The sequence below is a fragment of the Micromesistius poutassou genome (assembly GCF_964030765.1).
Source record: "Micromesistius poutassou genome assembly, chromosome: 11".
NCBI classification, from domain to species: domain Eukaryota; kingdom Metazoa; phylum Chordata; class Actinopteri; order Gadiformes; family Gadidae; genus Micromesistius; species Micromesistius poutassou.
The window spans coordinates 9,382,479-9,402,078 of NC_140281.1; the positions used below are offsets into that span (position 1 = coordinate 9,382,479).

General features: G+C 44.0%; 1 protein-coding gene across 1 annotated transcript in view; it reads right to left on the reverse strand.

Moving 5' to 3' along the window:
* The window catches only part of cntnap2a (contactin associated protein 2a), a gene marked incomplete at its 5' end in the record, with an annotated part of 370,887 nt that overhangs the window by 331,279 nt on the left and 20,008 nt on the right, over nucleotides 1-19,600 (reverse strand). The window lies entirely within an intron of this gene.

Consider the following 19,600-nt stretch of genomic DNA (forward strand, 5'->3'; position numbering starts at 1 on the left):
TGCACCATCTGTGGTGACTGAGACTACTTGCTTCAGTTTAATCTTTCTTTTTGTGAGCATCTCCTTTATCACCTCGTATATATGCTCTCCTCTTGTGTATGTCTCAAGTGACATTAAACCCAACAGGTCCTCACACATCTCTTTCTTCTCTTTGTGAAGAAATCTCACATACACCAAAAGCTGGGCATTATCCGTTACATCTGTGGACTCATCAATGGCTAAGGATATGCATACTGCATTCTGAACAGCTGCATCAAGCTGTGCCAATACAACCTCTGCTAATAGTTCAGATTTTCTGGTTGTTGTTGTAGCTGACAATGGTATTTGCTTGATTTTTCCACATGTCGTCTTTTTGTTTACCATCAAGTAAAGTCTCTGCAGCCGCATTTAAGCACTCCTTCACAACTGTCCCATTGCTGAATGCTTTCTTGTGTTTCTTGCCAAAATCCACGCAATCTTTAATGAACACTCATTTGCACGTTGCTGGCCTGTAAATGTATGCGTGAGGACACGGGTAGACCTGTCATACTGTGCTTTCAGTTTGATCATTTTACTTGCCCTCACTGCGGACTTCTGCGGGTACCTTTCCTCAAACGATCCGTGTTTGGTCTCATAGTGACGCTTAACGTTGCCACTTTTTATTAACGCCACAGTTTCACAGCATATGAGACACAGCTGTTTAGAACTGGCTGCAGGCAGAACAAACATGTATTTGTCTGTCCATTTATCTTTAAAAGTTTGGTTTTTACCATCTACTTTTCTCACTTTTGAGCAAGCCATCTCTCATCTCCTCACTCCTCAAATTTGATTGGCTTGGCTATTGATGGCGCTCTTGTCGTATTAACTAGATTAGCTGCACATGCACTTATGATTTATCTTTTTTATTTAATATTAAAATGTTAACGGGTCCGGGCAGAACCGTCACTGGGCGCGGACCCGGGCCGCGGTCCGCCATTTGGTGATGCCTGCTTTATAGCAACGCTGGTCCGCGTTCCCGCAGAAGAGTTTGTGAAGAGACCCCTGCACCGATACAGAGTATTGCTAAAGGCAGACCTTGGCGTAGGCAATCAACTCAATGTACGTGCATACGGTGAGTTGAGTCATGTAGCTAGCAGCCGTGCAATGCTCCTCTACTTTTGGAATTTTCTATGACTTCATGGTGGTACGTACTTTGTGGTACATTTTGTTGTCCTGGCAATTATGAGAGTACAGCTAACAGCAAACATGAATTTTAATATAATTATATAACCGTGACGATGCTTAGGCTGTCATTAATCATTCACACTTACTAAATGTATTGTTTGAAGTTAAAATACAATGAAAACAAGTCCTTCTCTTATGGGCTCACATAATTATTTATTCACTCAACTTTTTTGGACAGTTTAGACCTCAGTATGGGATATATTATCTAATGGAAGATAATAAAGGGCTATTATATTTTGGAATCCAATATTTTGGAATTTGTTTCATGGCTCCACTTTTCCTTGATTCCGCTCTAATTTGTGACATTTGTGGAAAAGGTCTCCCGTTTATTACGCATTGATCATACCAAAGATTTTCCTATGCTTCTGTGTACCCAGGCTGTAAATAGACGCCTCAGTCAGTGTGGGTGTGCTTGTGTGCGCGACTGATGAAAATACAGAAAAAATGGATAGCAGGTGTACAGTGAGTGAGTGAGTGAGTGAGTGTAAATGTGTGTGTGTGTGTGTGTGTGTGTGTGTGTGTGTGTGTGTGTGTGTGTGTGTGTGTGTGTGTGTGTGTGTGTGTGTGTGTGTGTGTCAGTGAGACTACCTATGCACCAGTCCTTCACACAAAAATGTCAAGGGGGTTAGGGGTAGAGAATACAAATATGCTAGTGGAAAGAATAGTAATTCAAGCATAGTTAGATTTTTTTGTTTTGCAGACTGTGAAGCCAAAATCCCATTTCCTACATCATTGTATCCTATTGTGATTCAATATGGGCACACACACACACACACACACACACACAGGTTATTCTATACCCTTAAATAAAATTCCAAATGCCACACTTGTAAAGCTTGCACGGGGCACATTGCAAGACATCATTATCGCTTGTAGAATACAAGGTAAGGCCCACTGTGTAAGAGACCCACAACTATAAATCAATTGGGGGGGGGGGGGGGGGGCTATGAGAGAAAGGTATTGATTGATGATGCCTGCCTGTCAGATAGATAAGACGAGATGAGATGGACGTGGGTGAGGGAAAATAAAAAATGACGGACTGCAAGAAAGAGAACAAAGTTAGCTAGAGAGAATGCAACCAAAACGAGGAAGGGGGGAAAATGTCTCACGTTGACGTGAACAGCCATGATTTGGATTGCTTTTCACGTTACACAGCATAATGGAAGCACTGCAAAGATCGATTGTTGTGTATGTCAGCACACCGATGGCGGTTTAAAAACACAGCAGAACTACAGGAGAAGGCTGTTACTTCACACAGGTTTGGAAACCTGCACTTAATCTCCCACAGTGTCTGCGTGGAGTTCGATACGGCCTTGCCATGTTTCCTTTGTGGTCCTAACCAGCTTGTAAGGCAGTAGTGGAGGTTTGTCTTGTGTTTTGCGATTCAGGGTTCCTTGCCTGCCTTTATTCTGGTGAGGCTGGATTTATTCATGACCCTGGCAAACATGACCGTGAGGAATAACAATGCAAATAAAATATAGATGGAACATCAAACATCCCAGAAGGTAAGGATGTGCGTCTGCACTCACACATACACACACACACACACACACACACACACACACACACACACACACACACACACACACACACACACACACACACACACACACACATATAAAATGCACTGGCAGCCCTTTAGGGCTCCCATCTCATCGCTGTTTGCTGAAAAATTGACTCATTATCGGGAAAAAAATTGATATTTTGGCTCATTTTATCAACCATCAAACAATTTACCCTGTGGAATCTGTATAATGTCAGATTAATTAATATATGTCACACACTGTATAGACATACAATAAGAACTAGAATACATATGTTACTTTTGTTGCTCATCTTGGCATTAAGCATTATGTTGCTGGAAAATGTAGTAGCATTAAGTATTCTCTTTTTGATGCTGGAGGAAGTTTGTCCAAACTCTGGACCAACAAACTATGGACCTATGAACTATAAAACCTATAGTTCATAGTTCAACTATGGAACTAGAGTCGTTAAGCTAAGGACTGGGAAGCCTGCAGCAAAAGGTTTTGCTGTATCCTGATGTTTCATCTGTGGTATTTTCTCCTGCTGAAAACAGGTGAGCAACGAGTTCATTTAAAAGTGAAGAGAGTTAGAGAGAGAGGGAGGGAGAGAGAGACAGAGAGAGAGAGACAGATAGCACACTTTGAAACTTCAATGTGATTTTCACTTTAAGCAAAAGGCCCTCGTTAGCACCACTACAAACATCCCAGGAGCCGCTATCATGACCCCTGACCCTGGCCTAATAGATGCAACTAATCCCCAGATGGCTGCTGCCTGACAGCCAGACAGAGGAGGAAGCAAAGTGAGGGAGATTAGAACTGGAGATGAATGAGGCACCAATGGAAGACATCATCATCCATGCATTAATCATTCATTCATTTATTTCAAGAAGGGGAACCGTAATGAATCGAGACGTGAATGAGTATAGCACTGCATTTAATGTCAGAAAATAAAGAAAATTCATATACCTCTGCTGAGGAAGTCCTGAATTCCTGAATTTAGTGTGTTGGTTGTGGTGTGGTTTTTTTGTGGTTGTCACAGTGCAAGTTTGATTGCAACCCTAAAAGGTGCAGTTGATAGCAATCTACAACATCACAGCTAGTTGCTACTAAATCCTTCACATTGGACCTCAAAATTTCATAGCATTGAGATTTCATAAATTTCTTCCCAAAAAAGGTAAGCGCCTTAAATGCCATGTTTCAATTAATAACTCCTGTTTATACATTAAAGGTTCAGAGTTAGATGAGATGACAAAACAACAACAAAGTACGCTTACGACAGCGCAGCGTCTAATCTCCGCTGAAGCGTGGTGAATATCCGCACAGAAAAGAAATGACACACACACAACTCAAACTCAACAAGTATGTACTTTGAATCAGGACTGGTAGCCACGATGGTGTTAAAAAAAATGTTTGTGTGTATGTGTGTCTGCTTTCTGCCAAAGTTAATGTAGCCTGCCAAAAATTGAATTAACTATGGAACCAATGAACAATGGGAGTGGGGGAGGGAGGGGTGAGGCGGTGTGTTGTCTCTTATCAGCCAAATCAAACCCAACCGTGGTTTGACAGGCCTCTCTCTTTCTCTCTCTCTCTGCGGTGGTGTTTGATTCATTTCATCTGTTGATTCATCCCTCCACAGTTTGCTGCCTTGTTTCAGTTTGACATTTACTGAGTTTTCATTTAATCAGGAAGGAAGTTTGAAATTAATCAAGCGCAAGGTTCTCGTTGGAATCGCGCCCGACTTTCATTTTCTGTCCCTTCAAAAGCTTGAATGACGCCTTATTAAAAGAGATGGAATAACAAATTGGTGGAGGTTGGCCTCCTTTGCTATTGTGGCAAAAACATTTCATGGAAACAACACACACACACACACACACACACACACACACACACACACACACACACATTACCACACAAACAAACACTTCAAATCCCACACATGCAAACGAACACAAAATAGATTACACAGGACCAAAGGCTAAAAGCACTCTGTGAACACAAACAGCCGACTACAATGGCCCTTATTCGCTGTGCATCTCCCGGTCGCTGGCTGTGTCTCTATAAATTACCCCTCAATTGTCCCCTGTACAGGTCGAACCATTTTTACTCCTCTTCTTCTAACGCATCTCGACACAGCCTCTGGTTGCCTTTGATGTGTAACACCCAACACACACACACGCAAACGCACACGCACACACACACACACCAGACTATCAACAAAGTGTCCACCTCTCACCATCCGCCTCGCCCCTATTCTTTTTCTTCTCTCACCAATTTGAGTTTTTCTTCATTTCGGCTACTTCCATTCCTCTCCTGTGGCCTCTTTTGCTTTCTGTTTTCAAAATCCAGCTTCCCTTATGTCGTATCAAAGCGCAAGCTGCTGTCGTTCCTCCTTCTCCTCTTGTCTCTTCAACAATGCTCCTTAACATTCTCTATACTTGGGTTCACTAACCATTTGGCCGTCAGCTAAAACTGCGCACGTTAATGATCGCTGCCTGCTAGCGCCATAGCAGAGGTCATGCTAGCCGGTCATGCTCGATTGAGCTTCATGTCTTTACCAGTCCTCGCGCAATTCTTAAGCCCAGTTCAGACCAAAGATTTGCAATGACTTGCAATGAGACTGTTTTAGAACGTCGCAGGGGAAAAGTTGCAGCAGTGTGAACTGGTCGTCACAAGGCGGCTGATGCCGTTGCCGTTGCAAATCGCCAGGTCCAGTTTTAGAACGCAACGATGTGGCTATTTCTCTCCAGCCAATCAGGACACAGCACAGAACAATTTAGGCTTATTAAATAGGCCTACAAGTTGTAGATGCTAACGGTATTATCTTTGGTTCCAGAACGATTGTAGATAATGTTAGCCTTGAGCTGATTCATTGACATTATTTTAACAGGACCACCACTACTGTTACACGTTAGCCGTTGTTATGGTTACATGCTGCCAGTCCGACATGCTCCCATTCCGACAGTCCTGTGCGCGTATGCAAATTAGCCATGTGCGCTAAACAGAAGAAGGGCCCTATCTTGCGCCCGGCGCAATTTACTTTCTACACCGACACGTGTCGTTGCTAGTTTGCACCCGGCGCAAAGCTGATTTTCCCCTGCAGCAACCAGGCAGCACTACACTTGCGCCTGGAGAGGCGTGTCGGCGAAAAGCAGGGGCGTGTTCCGGTGCAAATGATACTTGGTGCTATTTTAGTGATCTAAAAAATGCGCCAATGCAATTGCGCCACTGACCGAAAAATACCTGGTCTATAGCGGATAGCGCAGTTGTTGTTGCTATTTTGACGTGCCATGGCAGGTTGGAACTACAACATAGCCTACGCTTACACACACGTAGGCTATACACAAACATGCAAACTATTAACCTGATTTAAATATTATGATGTCAAAGATTATTCATACATGTGAAACTGCATAGAAATAGTGTGTGGATTGTGGAAACATTTTTTTCCATAGGGCTGCATGAATGAAGTATAGTAGGCTATGCCATGCGTTAAAATAATAATAATAACAATAATACATTTGAGCAAAGTATATTTCAGGCTTCCAAAACAAAATCTAGTTTTAGGGTAAATGATTGGTTAAATGATTTGGGAAAGAACAGCTGATACAGCGGTAAGTTGTACTTTAAAATCAATGCATCTGCAAACACCGTACAGCAAACACATATGTTCTTGACCCAGACATCGTGTACAAGCCCATTACTTTTAGGATTGATGAGTATTTGATCGTGAGAAAACATAGTTTTACCGCGAGTGAGTGTTTAAAAGAATGAATGAATGCTTGGTGCGCGTGTGTGTGCGCGCCCATCTGTCTAAACACACGCAAATTAAACACGTAAGTGTATGAGAAGGAAATCGAGTCTGTCGACCTGCAATAAGCAGCTGATTCTGAACGAACTCGTCTTAGAGATGGACGTGTTCTAACGCATTTTTAATCAATGAAATGTTAACACAACAGTATATATCTGACCATTTAATTTTTGAAATTTTAGGTGAAGCCGAGCTTCCCTTGCAGTAGAGAAGTCGCCACTACGAAAGAATGCAATGTATCCAACTAGTGGGATCTAAACAAACTAAGCTCCAGCGAATTACTACAATGCAGAAGTAGTGGAGAATGGTGAAACACAGCAACTCTAGCCTACTCTCAACCAAAATAAAAATAAAACAAATCGCAAACCTAAGTTAGGTTACTTTTTAGCAGGATGGAAGTGATGCTGATGCGGCTCTCAGCTGTGCCAGAGCGTTCACAGTTGCTAGGGAAACCACCTACCGTCGCCACCCGGTGCAGCAGTGTGAACTGCCCAGTTTTTAGAATGTCTCAGCCCGTCTCGTCGCAAGGAGTTGCGAGTTGCAAGCAGTTGTGTCGCGAATCTTTGGTATAAACTGGGCTTTAGCCCTCAGTCGGGGATCTTCTTTGTTTTGGTACACCTCCAACGGTGTCTCAAGTGTTTTTTTCAACTCATGTCTTCCCCGAATACTTAGAAGCACACCTGGCAACCCATCACCAGACTACCGCACGTGGCATCTTTGTTCTGTGTTTCTTTATTTAGATTAAATACCGCAGAGCCGCACACTCACGCCCGCACAGGAGCGCAAATAAACAAAAAAAAGCTGCCGGCGCACAGTATCACAATAGATGAATGTTGTCTGCTGTTTGCACCCTGATTCCACCTCTCCATTATTCAGACAAATTCGCTCCTCTTCCACAACATTAAAAGTGCTAATGTAGCGTCGGGAGACAGCTTTAGCGCTCGAAAAAAAAGAGGGGTAAACGGTTTTGGTGAGACTAAAAAGGGAACTATCAGCCCTATCCTGAGACAAACTTAACAAGCTGTTCTCCTCTATATTTAGAAAGGACTCTGTGTTCAGTCTTCTAAGTCTCCAAGTTTTCCTCATTCCTAGCTTACCTGAGCACTGGTTTAAAACACAATACACCACCTGGAAGCCGGCTAAACAGCTTCAGTTCAAAATCACCAAACTATAAATTGAATGCCATATTTTGAGCTTCTTTTGTCTTCTTTACCAGGTAAACCAAACATCTGCAATTTGCTAAAGAGGCCTAGCTAGTAGTCGGAGGAAAACAACAACAAGTATTTTGCAAATGGCTCCATTGTCTTTCCATATCCGGAGGCACTACCCACTGGCACGGACTAAAGCGGGGAAAGTAACGTGACCCTCCAATGCACTCGGATACAACTTTATATCGCAGGGGGGGCCAAATGCACCGACCGATACACATCGCCTCCCTCCCGGGAGAGCAAACGTTTCATTCCGCTCAGCTCCTCTTCCACCATCGGAGAGAGAGCGGAAAGAGATGAAGGCAATCAGTTATTCTAGATGCTAGATTCTACATACTTGATTGGGTGAGAAGACACAGAAATATGCTTTGGGAGACGCTGAACTGCAATGCGTGTAATTTGATAAAGGAAAACGTATGCCAGTGGAGCCCCTAACCATGTCAGTGTAGACGCCAACCTTCAGCACTTACAGTGTTACATCGAGCCATGATAATTATTATCCTTTTTTTTTTTTTTTTTACTAAATCCGTTATGATGCATCGGGCTTATTAAGAAAAATGAAAAAATCTGGTGATTCATGTTTACCGTTTAAATAATAATAAAAAAATAACTGTGAACACAAACAGATGTGTGTGTATAATGTGTACATTAAACCGTGCGCTAAATTGTGTTGCAGTTTTAGTGTTGCGGGGCCGAAGACTAAGCGGTTTCCGATGCTTGGCGCTGTTGTTCTGCAAATCTCTTTATGAGCCTTTACAACGGTTCACATGAGTGCTGCTTCATGTGACTGCTCGCTCAGACGTGAATGGATAAATGCACCGATAAAGTGCAGTCCTTCTCCCGTGTTACCCCGTTGATGTCAAACATTTGCCAGAATTAGTATTTAACTCAGCAGCTGCTCTTTTAAAGGCTGACATTTTGCACAGATTGAGTATACGTGCATACACACACACACACACACACACACACACACACACACACACACACACACACACACACACAGGTAATGCTCACGCAACCGCAGACACACATGGTAACAACAAAGACCAACACACACATAAAGTTAATGTCTCTCACACACACGCGCGCAGGCACGCGGACAAACACACACACACACACACACACACACACACACACACACACACACACGCAGTAGGTTAGGTGAGAAGATAGGTAAGCCCTTGAGACTATAGGGCTTGAAGAGTGGAACAAACAAGAGATAAACGTGTTGAGATATTACTCTGAAGGAAAAACTGCGGAAAGGTTAGCCAAGGACAACAGGACGAGGAACCGGCAACATACTCTCTTTACTCCAGCTGCCCTCAGTGATCAGATGGTAAAAGATATACAGGGGATTACTTCGGACAGGATCATGTGATCACGTGTTTGGCTGCTGTAGCCGGGGGGCACACACACCGCAGGAAAATATCCATCTGACCGGGTGGACAGTACAAATGTTGCTCTCTAATGCGCCCTCTCTCTCCCTCTTCCTCTCTTTGTCTCTCACCCTCAGTCTCTAATCGGCACCTAGCCCGATGCACTAGTACAGGGGGTACACATTTACAACAATAGTCTCGCGGGACAGACACTTGAATGAATGCGTCATCGCCCTTCCATGAGGCCGGGGCCACTGAAGAGCTGAGTCAGCGGGGCTCTTTATGTCTGATGGCCCCCCCAGCCCTGGTTGCTGATGCTGCTGGAGCCGCTGTAACAGTGCAATACAACCAGGGAGCGAGGTGCTTTTACCCTACGAGTGTGTCTGTGTGTGCAGCTTTACAGATAAAGCAACCAGTCATGGAAAAAAGACGACCTGAAGCGAAGACACTTTCCCCCCCGCATACACACACAGACACAAACACACAAACAGACCTTGTTTTGCTGCAGAGTTTGTAAAACTCTGCCAGCCAGCAGAAGCTGCAGAGGAGGAAGATAGAAGTGTTTAGCTGAAAAGGTGGTCATTTGTGTAGTGGTTCAATGTTTTTTATTATCATATATTTTTTTTTCACATCATCTTCTCTACGAAACACATCTGTGGCAACCACTGCAGGCTTTCAAAGGAATGTTCAGAAGACAGAAGTTTGCCCCCCCACTGAAGTTTGCCGCCATTTTGAAACAATTATGCTGATGTGCGCCAAGAGCCCTTAGGAAAGCTAAGTTACGTTCTGGGCACCATCTGGAAACATCATGCTGAGTTTCATGTTTTTTACCTTCTTTCGTTCAAGATGCAACGCGGTCATATCTGCTTCAAGACAGAAACCCTAATAGGATCATAGCTTCATTTGATATTCATCATGTCCGAGGCCAAACTGAGCCTGTTCATTCAGTTTGCTGACGCATCGTGAGTCTTCTGTTCTGGGGTAGAAGGGAGCCAATATCATCATTCATCATAATTTTCTGAACTATTTTTCAGTGTTTTTTTTACTGAATATCAACCATGAAGGCAAATATAATCTAAGCAAAAGTTTTGGAAGAAAGAATGATTATGATTTTGCCTAAATGAAAAGCTGATTACGTTATACATTAATAACAACACTGACTTATGCCTGAGCATATTTTCTACCTAGCGAAATTCCTTGGGCTAAACACTAGACGAGACATACACAGACACACGCACACCCATGATGCAATCGCTCATCTCCGCCTCCATCTCCATGCATCATTTATACCAACGGGACAGCAGTTATGTAAGCCCTTCCCGACCCACTTGCTCAGACCAACAGACAAACAGACAAACAAACACAGCAGACAGAATGACCTATTGAACTGTATTCAACTCTGGCGCTTCACAGAGTCCATACGTACATAGGAACATGGTTAAGGAATCTAACAAAGTGTACGCAAGGCCTAATGATGTTTGACTCGGTCTAAATGGTATATGCTTCCTTATTTAATGAGCCAGATTGAATGAAAAAGTAGAGACATTATTACATGTGTGCTTGTAGACATACAGCACTGACCATCTACCAGCCTCCACACACATACATACAAACACACAATGCATATGGAAATGTTAACATACAGCCAGTTAGTATCTCAAGTGTCTCTATTGTCTTTATATGTCAATGTACACAGCCCCAGGAGGGGCTGTGTACATTGACATATAAAGACAGTAGAAGAGTATAGTTGGATTTAAAACAAAGCATATGACTGAGTTTATACTGACTGAATTGACAAAAACTGTACATAGATCAGAGATCAGATCAGATCAGTTTGGGTATGATGTTGAAAAAGCTCAGGGCAACCAGATCACAATCTTAATCACAGCCCACATGAACACAGCCAGGTTTCGGTGGATTTATATCCGAGAGAACAAGTATATTTTCATGTCACCACCCCCACATTCAGCCTGTCATTTCGTTCTTACCACTCTGCTGAAATCCTTGCTCCCGTTTCATCTCTCGAGTCCCACTGGCTCGCGATTGTCTCCCTCCCACTCTCTCCCTGTCAGTCTGTCTCTCTCCAAAAATGTCATTCCTCTTCTCTCACGGCATCTGGCACTCTAGCGCTCTATCTCAAAAGGGGACTAACCGATGACAGGACCCGGTTCAGAGGTCAACTGCCCTTTAGCTGAGATGTAAGACCAGCAGAACCACATGGGGGAGGGATGGAGGGAGTGACAGCGAGAGACACAGACAGAGAGGGAGAGAGAGGGAGAGAGAACGCAGCAAGGAGCTTTAGACTACAGCCAAAGGGGCAGACAGGTCACCTTGTCTAAATCTACACCTCTATTCGGTTCGTTGTTTTTTTCCCCCCAAGGTATTACCCTGCTGGCTTTTCTTTCTCGCTCTCTGGTTCTCTGCTTCTGTCACTCGCTCCGAGTGTCGCTTCAACACAATTTAAAGACCAGAGAAGCAGTGTCTCTGCTTCTCTTTGCGTCCTTTTCCCCGGTTTTTCGAGACATATTTCCCTTGTTCCTGCGTCGCCTCGAATCTCCCTGCGCTCTTTTATTGGTAATATTAGTCACAATCCCGCCAACCACTCACCCACCCACGGGCACTCGTCGATTTTATATCAACGGGACATTTTTCCGTCAACAAATACGGCCTGAACCTTTTTTTTTTCATTTCTCCCTTTTTCCCTTTTTCTCTTGAAAACCTTGCATTGATCTGTGTCTCATTCGTCCATTCATACTTCTGCTGCAGGCGCCGTCAATGTGTACGGCACTACTACAGTATAATGGTGGTGCCCGCTCGCCTGCAGGTGTAGAAATGTGTTTTCTGAAGGAGTTTCTATACATAGATATGGAGTCCATACTTCAAGTCCACACTCGTTCTAGGCTTTGGGCTTTTTCCTCTACATTGGCTGTTTTTGTTGTTGTTTTTGTCGTTTCACCTCCCCCCCCTGGCTACTCCCGTGGTCTCACATCCTGTGCGCATATGGAGACAGGTGAAGCCATGTGTGTGCTGAAGACACGGCAGATGGGGGTTCTGGGGTGTGTGTGGTAATGGTAAGGGTATGAGATAAAAGCGTAGATCCTCCATTAGTAATGTGACCCTGTGTTTCTCTACTGTTTGCTGCAGTGCAAAAACCCATTAGGGAGACTTCCTTCTACCATGTTAGGATAAAAATGTTAAGATGGCACAGGGGCATATTTAAATGACTATGTGTGTACAGGTGTGCACATGTCTGTCTGTCTGGTGTGTGTGTGTGTGTGTGTGTGTGTTCATCCGTATGTCTGTGTGTGTGTCTCTATGTGAGTGTGAGTGTGTGTGTGTGTGTGTGTGTGTGTGTGTCCGTGAGTGAGTGAGTGAGTATGTGTGCATGTTGGATACATCATATCGAGGTGCAAAATATCCAACACCCACCTCTTTTTAGTTGGACACAGGGAGATTGATAAAGTGATGGGTTTAATATTTTGGAGTTCCCCGTGACATCTTGCATCGCGCTGAAGACAAATGTTTTTCAATCGAAAGCACATCAGCATACTCAAACAAACAACAAACACACTTAGTTTTGGGATCCACTCCCACCCACAGTGTCTGATTCCCCGCACTAAAAAGCTTAAGGATGAGGATCAGAGTGAATATCTAATCTCATTCCAAAGCGACACACTTATGATGACGCGATCGCGACCCAACGTTCTCTCTGTCTCTGCTGCTCATGCGCACTGATTTCATGTTAATTATTCTCACTTGATTAATTGCTGCGTTACAACTGCTCCAATGCGTTTATAGAGACCCGGGTCGCAAATTACAGCCGCAAATCGTCGCAAATTACACCCAATCAAGCACTGCGGTTGGAAAGGACGTGTTTAAAAGGTTAGGGTGTGCTTTTACTGTGTTACTGAATAAACGATCGATATCTGTTTGTTCATGAATTTGTGGAAGAGCAGGGTGTTTTAAAAAAGCAGGATTATGACAACATAAAAGCTTGTCAGAAAAAGAACAAGTAGTTCTGTTCCCCGATTTAAGACGATATAATTGTTCAGGTACTAGTTCACTTACCACAAACTCTTTCCACGCTCCATACCCAAGGAGCTGTGTTCGATATGAAAATATTCTTAAGGAAATATATTGCTCTTAAGCAAATATATATTTTTCTATCTATTCTATTCTATTCTATCTATTCTATTCTATCTATTCTATCATTACTTTTAAAAATGTACATACAATCCCACCCCCAAAGAGCAATAAATTAAAATATATATGAAATAACATATTGAACTTTAGGTTTAAAGATAGGTTAAAGCAGGGAAAACACATACGCAAACACACACACACACACACACATAGATGTTAGCATTTAACATTAATTACGAGTGTACAGATGCATACTTCATGGGTCAATACCCCCCCATTTGATCCGTACTGGTGCACACCCAAATTAACACAGACCACCACACACCATTGATCCTAGCAGCTACACCTGTTACACCTATCCTACACAATCAGCATATCATTAGCAGCCATAGCATTTGAGAGTAACTTGGCCTCTTTTATCCATTGCACTCTAAAGTTTCGGTGTCAGCGGGGTCTGGATGGCCGAAATGTGAACTTTGACCTGTGTGGCAAAACCACTTGGAGACCAGTGGGGTGAAATAGGTCAATTTAGCACTCAGCACTACCAATTAGATATTCCCTTGGAGGGTATGTGCAAGCACACACACACACACACACACACACACACACACACACACACACACACACACACACACACGCACACCACTTGCTAAAGTATACAGTATAAATACCAGTATATATTACTGTGTGTGTGTGTGTGTGTGTGTGTGTGTGTGTGTGTGTGTGTGAGGTCATAGATTGTGCTAGTTATTAGGCATGCAGCCATTGCCCATGGGCATGGCTTATTCCCTTATTGATCAATACAGTACAGCCAACCAGTCAGCCTGCCCAATAGAGAAAGAATATGAATTAATAAACAGAGAAGTTAAAATGCAACACAAAACTCCCGAGCAAGAGTCCACGAGTTAACAAACAGAGGCTGGGGGAAAATTATATAGGTTATATTTAATACACCTCGGCAGAAGAAAGAAATGACTTGTAAGTAGAAAATATTTTGATGTTCCGTTTTTACAGAGCTTTGCAAGGAGTAACTTTTCTTTTGCTTGTGTAATTTGGTTCCCACATTGTGCATAGCTGAATAAACCAATTGAACCAAGACTAATCCAGAACAACAACTTGTTGTTCTGACCTTGTCCAGGTTCTGAAGCTAAGAAGGTTTCATTCTCTGCCCCTGAACACCAAAGCGGAGACAAAGAACAGCACTGATTGAATCCTTGTGTGATACGTTTCTGTAGAAAAGCACACTCCTCGTGCCCCCAGAGTGACGCGACGGCAACCCTAGCGGCTCCAGGGCTGGTTGTGTAAGGGCCAGTCTTGGCATGGCTCCCAGCATCAAACTGGTATTGTACCGGAGTACAGCAACTGAAATCTGAATATGAGCCATAGCGCTGTCAAAACGGCAGCCCAAACAGTTGATCAAAGGAACACACCCACCAGTGCTCAAGACACCCCCAGAGAATGCTAAAGGTTACCCAACCTTTCTTTGCCGGATTGATTTCATTTTATTTCTTCATAAAAAAAAATGTTATCCTGTCACCCATTAAAAGTGATTATATCCAAACGGCTATTTTTTTTTCCATGCAGGGACCAAAAGCAGTAGCGGTTGATGAAGCCGCATGCGTGTCTAATTACGGTCATTAACCGTGTGTTTGATTGTTTAAATTGCCTTGATTGAGATTCTGTTTAGTGAAGTGGCACAGGAGGCTACCAATTAAACCACACAGCGTGACAGGAGGGCTGGCACCGCTGCACACGAGGACCCCAAACTAATCAAATCTGGTCAGCGTTACCTTTTGGTTTTTTATGATCATGATATTGTGTTGCAAAAAGCTTGCCAAAAGCAGACGAGGGAATAGCTATGTGATCCCTTTATGTTTTGCTTTTGAACAGGGATTGATCATTTTTATTTTGTATCTGTAATTTTTCTGCAGTTTGTTAACCACCGTTGCTAATCTGAGATTCACCCAAAGGTGAATCTTGTCAATCGTCCATGTTAAAGCAATCCCCCTTTAATCCAATAATCAAAAATCAGTCAATTCCTGGCCTCCCTGATATAAATGCTTCATGAGTTCAGACCAGCACTCTGCCTCCACACTGGAAATACTCCGGCACTCACACATACACGCACAGCAAAGAATAGAGCCTTAGAAACAAGGACAGAGTGCGGGCCCCATTTACCACATCTCCGAAAGCTCCTGTATCCTAAGTGTTTGACCATATTTCACTTCTCATCCCCCTGCTCTGCCGTTCCCCCGGCCCCGCCGAGAACCCCTCCGCTGGGCTTCTCGGGGGGGTTCGAGGCCGGAGATGTTTTTGTCCTTACTCTGACACGTTGCGCTCCAGTGATTAATACCTCTGTGCCTCTCGCTGTCTCTCCCCCTACCCTTCCTCTCCCTCTTTTTCTCTGTCTCTTCCTCTCCCCCTCCCGTCAGACCCACAGACAGAAACACATATTCCATGCATTTTGGCCAGTTGTTGCACCTCCTCTCGTGTGTGCGTGTGTGTGTGTGTGTGTGTGTGTGTGTGTGTGTGTGTGTGTGTGTGTGTGTGTGTGTGTGTGTGTGTGTGTGTGTGTGTGTGTATGTGTGCGCGTGTGTGTGTGTGTGTGCGCGTGACTTATAACATATGTGCATATCTATCCTAAATTAACATATACGGGGAATATAACAGACAATCATAAAAGATGTATTGAATCAAATTCTCCCACACAACCATGTAAAGGAGTAAATCTACATCTAAGTCTAAATGTCTGTATACCTCCACACACTCCTACACACACACACACACACACACACACACACATTGAAACAGCTCCATGGATCTTTGGCGTAGTGCAGGGATCCTTAATCCCATCCCAAAGAGAGGGGGCCTACTGTGGGGATCAGAGGACAGGCTACGGGCGCCGGTACTGTGTGAGGGGATGGAGGAGAGAGAGAGAGAGAGAGAGAGAGAGAGAGAGAGAGAGAGAGAGAGAGAGAGAGAGAGAGAGAGAGGAGAGAGAGAGAGAGAGAGAGAGAGAGAGAGAGAGAGAGAGAGAAACAATCGGGAGCAACAGGGCAGCACACCAGCAGACAAATTGATCGTTCATCGCACCGCTTTGGCAACCTGATTTGTGTTTGGGATTGTTTTCCTGGAAGCATCAATCGCATTTCATTCAATTATAACAGTACCCTGGGAGTGAGGGAAAAACCCTTGTATGGTAAGCTAAGCTTAGTAAACAACCAAAAACCATGCAACACATCTTGGGAACACAGCCTGGTTCGATCGCTTCCACTCCCCTTGGCGGCATGTTGAGGCGTATTTCATGACTGTAAAATACAACCTCTGAGATGTAGACATTTGGTTCCGGTCTGCCGAACATCAATTTGCAGTGTGGTTTATGTGCATGCATGTTGGACTCAGCTTAGAGGAATCCATCATGCCATGCTAATCCCTGGCCAAGAGAGCCATTGCAAGGTCTTGATGTCTCTGTGTCTCTCTGTCTGTGTGTCTCTGTCTTTGTGTGTATCTCTGTCTGTGTGTGTCTCTTTCCGTCTTTGTGTATGCCTCTCTCTCTCTCTCTCTCTCTCTCTCTCTCTCTCTCACTCTCTCTCACTCTCTCGACATGCGATAGGATCCTGAGGTCATCATCCTATCATCCTACCTTCTCGCAATCGTCACCATTAACACCATTAACAGCAGAGAGGAAGGAAGGATGGCAGTGTGCATGTCGACATGTTAATCTGATGCAAAGCGCAGCGAGCTTCTAAAGAGGACTTAAACAATGCCTACTAGGCAACGGCCTCTGAACACAGACTCCCACAGGAAGTAGCGACACTAACCCCTGTGAGCTACTTCTCTGCGCTCCCCCCCCCCCCCCCCCGTGTCTCTGATTCACCTCCAGGGCGCCCACACGACTGCATTTAAAATGCATCTCCAGCCAGCCTCCGCAGACACAATCCAGCATGCATGACACCACGTGTGCCGGCCAACGCACCGGGTTTGGATGCGAGGGATGTGGGATTATGGATAGTGAAAAGAGAACACAGGCTTACATGGGAGGGGGCTGGTTGGTGGGTTTTAAGAGAGAATGAGTGGGCCTTCCTTCAGCTGTTTGTGGTGATTGAGATGTCTTGTGCGTATATGTCTCTCGACAACAGTAGGCTGGCGTTTATAAAAACAGACTCTGGCTGGCAGATGTTATGCTTCCAGGCTAGATTCCAGCCAAAGCAAAGCATGCAATTTATGAGAAATGAATTGTGGTGCCAAAATGAGTCGGTTGTGTTTATCTTCTTAAATTGCCCCATGAGGAGTTATGGGAAAAAAGGAAAAGGCAACATCATTCAATATGTAAATCTTTGAGTGTGTATATATTTTACTCCCTGTTTTTTTCCAATCAAAACGGCTCCCAGATAACATCTTTTTAATTAAATTTCCATATGGGGTAGCTTCACTAAATCCCCATAAGATATGTATAATATCATTATTATAATGTCAAATGTAAATGAACTAGAACATGTGTAATCAATGGCCTTTTAATACGCTACACGTGAGTGAAAGAACTGCTCTGGAAAATAAATCCACGCACGATTACATGATGGCCAAAATGAAGCAATGGATATGAGGGTGGAGATGGCATCTGTCCAAGTTAACGTGTGTGTGTGTGTGTGTGTGTGAGTGTGTGTGTGTGTGTGCATGCGAGGCTGTGTATGTGTGTGCGTGCGTGCTTGCATGGGTGCGTGTACATGTGTGTGTGTTTGTGTGTGTGCGTTAATGCGTGCCTGTGAGTGTGTGTGTATGTGCTTGCGCGTGTGTGTGTGTGTGTGTGTGTGTGTGCGTGTGTATGTGTGTTAAACCCCATCCAAATGTAACTGATGGATTTAATCCGTCCATTCAGTAGGTCATCCTGAGGATACGGTTCTGCGAAAGCTGGCGTTGAAACACTGACACACAAACCCACATCGTACAGTAGGCGTCCGTTTAACTACATCGTACTGTATTCAATGTGAAGCACAGACCCCAGGTGTTTAAACAGAATCGCACTCACACACACTCAAGGCTTAAGCAGTTGATTACTGACTAACCTAGCCACACTGGTACCAATTACAGTATGTACATACACTGTGTGTGTGTGTGTGTGTGTGTGTGTGTGTGTGTGTGTGTGTGTGTGTGTGTGTGTGTGTGTGTGTGCGTGTGTGTGTGTGAGACAGTGAGTGAGTGTGTGCGTGCATGAATGAGTGACTGAATGAGTGACTGACTGAGTGACTGAGAGAGAGTATATGTGAGGTACGATAAAGGTTGAGAAAAGGGGGAGGAGGAGAGGAGGGGTACGAAGCCAGCATTGAGCTCTAAGCTCCCCCCTTCCCCCTCCCCCCCACCCCGCCAGCCTCTCCATGTTACATTCGTCCTGCGACAGGACTGGCAAATCTCTGAACAACGGGATTCCATTTAGCCCCAAGGTTCTCCGCCAGGAAACACCTGCTTCTCTATTATCCACAGAAGAACAGTCTCCATGTACTGGGGAAGGGGGGAGGGGGGTGAGGAGCAAGCACACACACACACACACACACACACACACACACACACACACACACTCTATCCACTGTGGGGTCTCTTCAGTCGTGAGATTTCGATCGCTGTTTCCGTTTGGCAGAACCGAACCGTGAGAAATGACTTAATGTTTGAAACTACCAGTGAAGCTAAAGCACAACATGAACAAAATACATTTTGCGTTTTTCCTTGTTCATTTTAGGTTAAGGCCACGGTCAATATGAAAAAAAAACGAACCCACCCACACACACAGGCTCAGAATTGCAAGTCTCCCGTCATTATATATGGCCCGGAAAGCATCAATCAAGGCCTCACATTACACTCTTATAACCTACATTTTTCCAAAAGTCCTTGTACTTGTACTCTTCACTAAAACGTATGAAGAAGGCCTACTGTATTGAAGCCCAACTCATCATCCGTCCTCTTTTGCAAAGGATTCACAGTGAGTGCCAACCATTGCTCTAAATAGCGATGTGACAGATGTTATGGTGCTTTTCTTACCTAGACTTAGTCCAACACTGCATACTTACTAAGACTGTGATTGGCCCATTTCCCACGTGCCACGATCAACCATGCTAAAATATGTATGCATACCCTCTTTTTGGCGGTACTTTGCAGTATGACAGTGTCCAACAAATGCTATATGCACTGACAGACTAACAAGTACACCACACCAAAATAGATGTATTCGATTTGGGTCACCTACATAACAAAAAAAAAAAAAACATACTTCTAGAAACAATCTTACAGTTTTAGGGCCCATTCACCCGGCTTCATAGAAAAGTTGTTTGTTTAATTGCTTTTAAAATA